This window comes from Homalodisca vitripennis, chromosome 5 (genome assembly GCF_021130785.1).
Source record: "Homalodisca vitripennis isolate AUS2020 chromosome 5, UT_GWSS_2.1, whole genome shotgun sequence".
Taxonomy (NCBI): domain Eukaryota; kingdom Metazoa; phylum Arthropoda; class Insecta; order Hemiptera; family Cicadellidae; genus Homalodisca; species Homalodisca vitripennis.
Window position 1 is genome coordinate 112,244,900 of NC_060211.1, and position 10,207 is coordinate 112,255,106.

Here is a 10,207-nt window from a genome sequence, read left to right on the forward strand (position 1 = left end):
ACGTCCTACACTCATTTAATTTAATCCATAAAGTTCAATGCTTATTGTCTCAATAATCTAAATTGGTTGGTATCTTGTGGAGATCATCAAGCCAAAAGAGTAGTGTTGTGTAATATGACATGCAAAGCAATATGGTTCATTGGTGTGTAGTTAAGTGCCATCTAGTCACCCTACACTTGTACAACAAATATTTAAAAATTTATTTTCACAATATATTACGAAATTTCATTCCATTTTATATCATGATTTTCAGACCAGTATGATCGCCATATATTGAATTATTTTCCTCTTGTGCATGCTTAACCTTACGTATTGAGATTTTCCACCAGAAGAAGAAGGCAGCTTCCAGTTCTTGTAGCATTGTTTCTGTTGTTACACATAATGATGATTAAAAGTTCATAATACTGTTATCCTTGCAAATCCTCCAAAACATATGAACTTTAAACAAAGAAACCAAGGAGACACAACAGTCCAAAACATACAGGGGGTATTGCTACATTGTCTTTTTCTCCTTGCTTGTGATACTTGTGTCTAAGTAGCTAGTTCTAGCTCTGAGAAATGGTAAAGCTATCAAATAAATTAAGACTCTGATGTGAAAGAAAGCTAAAATTTTCTTAGAATAATAAATTTGAATAAAAAATCAACTCCTTACTTATTTTATACTTTAAAATTAATATACACACTGCAAAGTCAAAAAAATGTTCTGATTTGGGATACGGTATATGTGTTGCTGATGAGCAACATGATTTTCCTACTATCAAGAATTTTCTTGTATAACCACCATCTAACTGTGCATTCTATAGTCCAAATCTTTTAACAATGATTGCATTTGAAATGTCTTGCTATGGAGTTGGTGGTACGTTTTTACAAAAGTGAATAGATGGAATTTTGAAAACTTTGTGCTAGATACCATGTTATTCAATGTCTGCATTTTTATACTTCAAAATTTATATGTAACCATCAACCTGTTATTCCTTGGAAGGTGATATACTCTTTTGAATAATCTTATTGTATGTAGTAAGATAAAACCATAACAATTGAATTTCTCAAATGAAAACTAACTCGCAATAATATGTATTTTTAATATGATCATTGTTAACTTTGACTTGTTAGAATTAGTCCTTTATTATGCTTATGAAACCCCTCAAATAACAATGATTTCAAGAGAGTAATTTACAATAAGTTGAGGGATGCAGAATAAAAACTTAATAACTGGCTGGTAAGTCTTCTTGCTGTAGAATTATCAGTGAAGTTAATTTCTTTAATAACATGATTTGGTTTCACTAATCCAGAATATTTTTATACACGTTATGAAACAATTACTTATTCGTTTTTTTTTTATTGTTTCAGCTAATATCGTCATCCTCGATTTTAGACCAATCAATTACATCTTTTATCATAAACTTAGCAAGTTTATCTAATACATATTTAGAAAATGTTTAAGTTCAATCATAATGGATGCGGAACTTTCATCAGTTTTTGTCAAGTTAACTATATGAATGTCTCACATTTAATATAACTCTTTATATGTTTGTAGTACTTAAAAATATTCCATTTGTGAAATTATCTATTAAATTTACTTTATTAAAATTATTATTGTAAAACAAACTTAAACAAATTTACTCATTTAGCACTTGAATCATGATAAAAATTCAAGTGAAATTCCATCTAATGAAAGACTAGAAGACTATTAAATCTTTATAGGATGTTATGTTTGTGCATGAGTTGTGATCTGAAATAAAGTTGAATCTAGTTGACTTAGCTAATATATTTGTGTTGCGAGTGTCAGCCATTTCGGCCGCTTACCAACACAGCACTAGTACCTTGTTACCTGTTGAGCATTATAGCTCAGTTACCACCAAGTTCTGCTCATTGTAAACCCGATGAAGCATTCCAAACCATCATTTATTAGTACATTTTTAGATATATTTTTTTAAACTCACTTTGTTTAATGTTAGGTAATCATCATCAGACGTTTCCGTTATCACGGGTCGTCGTACACAGCCTCCTCCACTTTTGTCTATCATTCCAGGTCTCCTCTTCCTCCACCTGTATTTTCTGTAGTCCCCTTCTCTCTATGTCTTTCCACACTTGGTCCTCCCATCTTCCTCTCGGTCTTCCTCTTGGTCTTCTTCCTCCTTCCTCCTTCTCCAGTGCTATTCTAGGCATTCTATTATCTCCCATCCTCTTCACATACCCCATCCACTGTATTCTTCTTCCTTCCATTGTCTCTTGCAGTGAAACTACCTTCAATCTTTCTCTGGTTATTTCGTTCCTTATTCTATCTCTTCTTGTAGTCTTCTCTATCCCTCTTAAAAATCTCATTTCTGCAGCTTGCAATCTGCTTAAATCATTTTTAGTCCACGTCCACGTCTCTGCTCCATATAATAAAATTGGTTGGAAATAAGATTTATACATCAATACTTTTGATTCTTTCCCAATGTTCCAATTCCACACAATCTTCTTCACCATATTGAAAAACTTTCCACTCTTCCATATTCTGTTTCCTATCTCTTCTCTTATTGTGCCCCTATCTGTTATGATACTTCCTAAATAACAGAATTCCTTCACCTTTTCAAGTCTTTTTCCTTCAACTAACACGTCTTTGTTATTTCCTTCCCTTCTCTCTACTTTCATTACTTTACATTTTTGTATGTTCATCTCTAAACCATATTTCTTCGCCACTTTTGCCCATTTGTTCAACTCTCGTTCTAACTCTTCTTCCCTATTTTCCCATATCATTATGTCATCCGCATATGCTATTGTCTTAAGTTCTTCTGCTCCTCTGTTTCCTTGTACTTCTAGAATAATTTCATCCATTATAATATTGAAAAGGAAGGGTGACAATATGCTTCCCTGCCTTACTCCTCTCTCTGTTTTAAAAGTTTCCGTATATTTTTCTTCAATTCTTACCCTGTTTTACATATGCCATACAGGTTCTTTATTCTTTCTACTATTCCCTCACGCAATCCTCTCTTTCTCATACTCTCCCATATCCTTTCTCTCAGTACCTTATCATATGCCTTCTGTAGGTCTATAAAAGCTACCATTGTATCTTTTCCATATTCCCACCTCTTTTCTAACACTTGTCTCATCACAAAAATAGCATCCACCGTTGACCTACCTTTCCTAAAACCACATTGCTCCTCTCTTCCTGTTTCTTCCAGTACTGGTCTGATTTTCTGCAACAGTATTTTTTCATAAATTTTTTGTGTATGGCACAACAAAGTTATTCCCCTGTAATTCCCACATTTTTGCTTATTGCCTTTCTTAAAAATCGGCACTATTATTCCCATTTTCCAGTCTTCTGGTATCTTCTTTTCCTTCCAAATCACTCTCATCACTCTGTACAACCATTGCATTCCTAATGGACCCGCCGCCTTTATCATCTCAGCCGTCAGCTCGTCTATTCCCGCAGATTTCCCCTCTTTCATCTCTTTAACCGCTTTTTCCAATTCGCACATACTAAATTCCTCTTCATCTTCTGTCTCCTCTGTCATATCTCTTCTTTCCTCTTCATTTTCTGTTCCTTCCAGTAGTTCCTTAAAATACTCTTTCCACGTCTTCAAAATCTCTTTCTTCCCAATTTGATTTCCCCTGAAACATCCACCACCTTAGTCAACATTTCTTAAGGTTTCGTCTTGTTCCTTATCACCCCATAAAAAATCTTCTTATTTCCTTTGAAGTTTGATTTCAGTTTTTCTTCAAAATCCTTCTATGTCCTCTCTTTTGCCTCCTTCATCATCTTTGCTGATGCCCTTGCAAGTCTCTTCCATTTATCCCTCTTTTCGTTTGACCTATCCTTAAACCATTCTCGCCAAGCTCTATTTCTGGTATGTTAAGTAATTCTGGTATGGTAAATGTTAAGTAATGTCACCCATAATTTTTCACTGTAGTAAAAAATAAATGACAAGTTGTCTTTTTTTATTGCATGTTCCATGTTTTACTACTTTAAAACCCAAAAATAGATGTATTTTGTGGACTACTATAGGATTTGTGGTCCGTACTAAATCTAAAATATAAGAGGTTTGGGACTGTGAAATATTTTTACCTTAGCGTTAACGTAAAGATCCAACACTTAGTATATGAATAGTGTGATATTGAAGAGAACAATAAAATAAAAAGACAGACAAGGTGAGGAAGGTGAAGAGTGCAGTGATAGATTGGCTATATGGAACAATGCCACTGACCAACGTCGCTCTCACAGGTCAGGTGCGCTGGGCAGTATGGCTGGTGGGAATGAGGCTCCTGAGGGAACAAATTCTGTCTCTTTCGATTTACATGCTTCAAGGTGAAGCTATAGATAACAGTAGAGATACACTTCACAACAATAGTCATTGGAATCAATTGGAATCAGGGGGAGGGGAGGCGAATTGGTTACAAGAGGGCAAATCAAGACAACGCCCGCACCTTGTCGTGAAAGGGTTGTGCACTACATTGCGATTCAAAGAACTTTGTGGGAGAAGTTACATTTTAGACGACTCCTACAAGCGAGAGAGAGACCGCTCACGGGGTTATATTTTGAATGGCTGGAGCGGGCAGCGTACATGGGATGTTATGCCGACCATTTAAGCCATGATCTCAGGGGATCTTAATTAGATTGTCTCGGTCAATCGTCTCTTGGGGAGCATTCACCTGAGTGCAATTCAACTCAAGTGTTTAAATTGGGAACACAAATATAAACTAAATTATTCAAAAAAATGAAATTAATATCTTATGCTAATGAAACATAATATAAATAGTATAATACAATGTACTTGAGCTATTGTATTACACTAGATTGTGGAATATTAGCAGGCCCAATATAACTATTTGCATAACTCAGATTTAAGTTTCTGGAGGCTTAAATCAACTCCTAGTCATGTATTTTCATTAATACCTAACCTTCTAGTAGAACCAGGAAGTAAATACCATTTAAAAATTAAAAACTATAACATTTTGTTAAGATAGTTTGATTTTGTTCATGAAACATCATACCTTACACTAATTTTTAACAGAAGGCCTCACATTTCATGATTTGTCATGGAAATTTGTCTTTCCTTCAAAGAACTGCCTTTCAAGCCCACTTTTGCATCATTCCATCACCATTGCCTTTGCACTTTCATTGTTGACAAACTTTACTATCAAAACATAAACAAATCTCAAAGTCATCTGGATAGTTTATTTGTTTGTATTTTAACACCTTCACTGTGACACCGGTCATGTACTTCGCTATAGATAGCTGGGATAGTATCATTGTGTGTCCACCGCAGTCAATGTGTTAAATAGCTACAGCAAACAAAAAGCACAAGAATAATGAACTTTAATGGCATCAGTGCAGGGCGGATAAAGTAAAGATTAACTAAAAAAATTGATTATCATATTGTTTCAAGATGGTGGAGTTTAAATCTTTAAAGCTTAATAGCGTATAAACTGGTAAGATATTCATTCAAATATTGATACCTCTTAGCATCCAATACACGATACTGAGTCATTCACCTATGGCTAGGGCTAGAGTCTGTGGTGCCTGGAGCAAGCAAGCCTTCCTTCTATTCGCATAGGCTCCACATGATCTTCTCTTATTATTTAAGCAGTGCTGATTCAAAAATTACCTAATTAATTTTTCTTGTTCATTTTCCAACAAGAATGAGTGTTGTGTGATGCTTCACAGATCCATACAGATGTAACAAATTTAAAGGGGCTTTCTGTTCAATTTATTAAAAATATTTGCTACCAAATAAACAAATTTAACAAAGTTTTTAAGATTCATGATCCTAGTTTGAGAACGTAACTATTAAAAGAATACTATCCAGATTATTACTCATTTATATTTCATACATAGTTTTTACAATGCAAAAAGAAAATGAACCACCAGCCACCCCTTAGTCTTGTGTTACATCCAAGATTGAAATAGCTCATAGAATGATAATTTTGAAGCAGCTAACTGTGCAGGGTACATAAAATCAAAATAAAATGGAGGCTTTGGATGTTGAGTATTATACTAAAGATTCCTGACATCTTGCACAGGGTGTCTAGACATGTAGTTTGACCCATGATTTTGTAATATTTCCAGCCGGCATTATTATACCACCATTATACTCATTCTTCATTCAAGGTACCATAATATCACCTCTGCTCACTAGGAACTAGAGGTGGTTATTCTTCTACGCCCATAAGTGGGGAAAAACTTTACCACTTGTCTATATCTTCTCTGTTGCTGAACATCGCTCCATACAAAGTGTAAAATATAACTAAGCTTGGCTGTTTTTTCAAGTTGTCTAGACAATAAATTTGATAATTTGGATGTATTTCTTACCTTGATGTTTTACAAAGAATTGTGTTGTATGGTGAACATGATTTTGTAATATTTCCAGCCAGCATTATTGTACCACCATTATACTCATTCTTCATTCAAGGTACCATAATATCACCTCTGCTCACTAGGAACTAGAGGTGGCTATTCTTCTACGCCCATGGGTGGGGAAAAACTTTAAGACTTGTCTATATCTTCTCTGTTGCTGAACATCAATCCATACAAAGTGTAAAACATAATAAAGCTCGGCTGGTTTTTCAAGTTTTCTAGACAATAAATTTGATAATTTGGATGTATTTCTTACATTGATGTTTTCAGGTTAAAGGAGAACACAAAATTTAATGGTGTTTATTGCCTCAATTTGAATGTAGAATGAACTTTTAAATGTGTTACAATAGTAATAAAATTGTTCAATTGTTGTTTGATATACTTTTAGAATTCAATTCTTTGAATAATGTTGTCAGTATTAATCACCCAAAATTTTTAGATAAAAATGAAACAACATCTAACTATAGTAAGAAACATAAATTATGACATATAATTATAATTTAACACATTTCTGTAATGTAATGGATTAAAAATAAAAATTTAAATCACTATGAAGCCTTATAAATATAAAATACAAAATATTTTGTCTTTGTGGGCACACAATTTTTAAAAGTACAGTAGGCTACAGTACAATCCATGAAGATGTGTGTATGCATGCATCCTAAATAAAGATCATGACCGATAAAATATGTAAGGATTGAGAATACCTCACAGAAGGTATTTAGAGTAATCAAAATAGATATAATATCCTTAACACATATATTATATTTCTGAAATTAATTTTTTTTAATGTTACTATGATGTGTAAAAATTCAGGAAAATTGCTTAGGTAATAACAAAAAAACTTATCAACCCTAAACTTCACCTGGTGTGTCAAGATAAAAAATACAATTTGAGATGGATGATTTTATTAAGAGTTTATTTTTAATTAACCAGCTAAATACTTTAGTCAGATCATTGCTAATATTACGCTGTAAGGTCCGTCTGTTGTATGCCGAACAGACAAGTGTGGTATTGTGTGCATATGCATATACAGAGTGTTTCACAAAGAGGTTTAAACGTTTGATTTCTATGCACCGAGAGGTTTTAAACGCTTGCCCATTTATGCACCGAACATTTTCAAACTCTACACAATTAATAAAGTATGTTTTAAAAATATTCTGTGAAAATGAATGCTTCCTAACAATAAATTGTAGAAACAAAATGATGACTTTAAAATTAAAAACACAATAGGACCTAATACTGACCCTCGAACTGTGCAGTGACTTAACTTCAGTTCAGTATTAAAAATGCTATTAATTTTGACAACTTAGGTTCCATTGACGAAAGAGCTCAACCATCTTAATGCTCCTTTACCAAACCACACGCATTCAATTTTTTTATCAGGAAATTTATATTTGGATATAGATTTGATGATAAACAAATTAAACATCAAAAGCTTTCTGGAAATCTAAAAACACAGACGGATTATACTCATGCTTATCGACACATTTAGCTATAACAGTTACATGTTTGTATATAACCAAGTCTGCACCTTTACCATACCAGGTAGAAATCCATACTAAGTGAGGATTGCTCCTCAAGATAATTCTTTAACATTTCATGAGATTTTAATAGTTGATTAAAATTGAATAACTCAAACGATTTAATTTTTTTTTGTTGAGTGGTAGAAAGGGCTTGATAGCACCTCTTTAATAAAGGCATTTTTCATTTAATTTAATTTTTCAATTTCAGTAACAATTGAACTATTTTAGATTATTCCACAGTGTGGAAAATTCTAAGTTTAAAGGGAGACTAAAGTTCTTGGCTTTTCATTTAATACACATATGATGTAATAAATAAATGATAGCGGTTCACTGTAGTTGATTAACCCTCCATCTGATAAGCAAGGTGTGACTCAGTTAGACCCGTCTGTACTGATACAGTTGCACTGTGCGATCATTAGTTGTTGTCAAATAACTACTATAACAAGATATGCGATAATCTCATATTTATAAAGAAAAAAAAAAGAAAAAATTCTCTTTCAATCAGTATAACTGGAATCGATTTTTGGAGGTCTTTGGAATGTTGTAGGAATGTAACAATCAGCTGATTGGAAGTGCTCCATTACTGTGGCGCTCAGCTGTAGTGTGTCAGTAATTTGTTTTGGTTTGTTGTTGTAGTCAGTACGGTACTTGTTTGTTTATTGTCTGGATTATCTGGATAATTTTGAAAGTTCTCAGTGTTAGTGCTTTTTGTGGAAATTGTGTGATATATTTTCAACTCAAAATTAAAGATGGAACATTTTTACAAGTTGGAGCTTTTATTACAACAATTTAGTGTACCTTATATTACCTCAAAGTGGAAATATTTATTATTTTATTACCCTGCCGGCTGCGAAGAAAAAGACAAGTATTATAAACATAAGTTTTTATTTTAGCTTGTAGAACATGTTAGTAAAAACAGTTTGATACACAAAGCTTGGCGTTTTCTCACTGTTTTCTTTTTTGAAGTGAAAACTTCTTTAGGCGCGTTGAGCGTTTTGGTAGAGGGTAAAATCCTCGGTTCGCGTCACCGACATGCTAATGATACTAACCTGCATGAAAAAGTCAGTCTCGCTGTGTTTTTTAACCGTAGACTTGGCCGCGGACTACTAACCTGCATGAAAAAGTCAGTCTCGCTGTGTTAAAACTGTCCCGGCGGAGTATGAAAACAGACTGCGAAAATCAGTGACCTTTACGGCTTCCTCTCGCGATTTAAAAGTGAAGCCAATGTCGTACAATTATGTAAGATGCGTCAAATTAAAGCTTTTAATATTGGCAATCTATTGGTTACATTTTTAAATATTAAAAAAATTTCGAAATAATTTTGATTATTGTTTACATTTTACATAGCGTTTACAATGACAAGAAAAAAGTAGTAAGCGAGGATTTTTTTTTATTTTTTAGTCAGACAAAATTTGTCAGCGAGAAAGTTGTGTGAAAATAGATGAATATTTTTTTTGTAATTTATCATTTTTTTATTGGAAGTTTAGTTTAGCCTGTAGTAGCGTATGAAGTGATGAGTGAACGTTTCTGCCGGAACTGTAGTTGGCGCATTGGCTCACTGATACCGTATTAACTCAATAAATTAGTTTATTGTGCAATAAAAATACCTTTACGAAAGAACCAAGTTAATTTAACTAATTTATTAGTTTTAAAAATATTGTGGGTTTAATTGTTATTGCAATTATATACTTTATCCGTAGCAATAACTGTATTATTTACAACGGTGTTCAACTCACTGTTGTTCACTCGGTGTTTACTCACTTGTATTCTATGTTTAACTAACTATTAATTATACAGATAAATGAATAATGAAAACAACGAATATATTTTTAAACATTTTTAATATTTGTACGAATATTTGTATTTAAAATTTAGCATTATTCATTTTAATTATGTTTTTAATATTTAACCTCTTCATCATGAAATGAGTATTATTACGGTATAAGATTTATCTTACTAGCGTGGTAAAATAGATTTCTAGTTATTTGATAATATTTTTTCGTGGATTTTTAAAATTGGAAAATTAAAAAAATGTTATAATAATTTTAGATTTTATGAAATATGTTCATTTATTGTTTTTATTACTATATTGTTCAGATAATTGTATATTAATTATTTTTTTCAACCACTTTGTATTTATATTTTGTTCATGATTTGTTTAACCCATCATATGTAAGTAATAAATAAAACATAAAAAATGTCATATAATTTTTTGCATATAGTTTTAATTAATTACTCTCAACTTAATAGTTCCGTTTTCACTTCTATCGGCAGTCCCACGACTGCTACTGTTTTTTTTATAATTTTTAAAGCGAACCATGCAAATAGCATGAAAATGCCT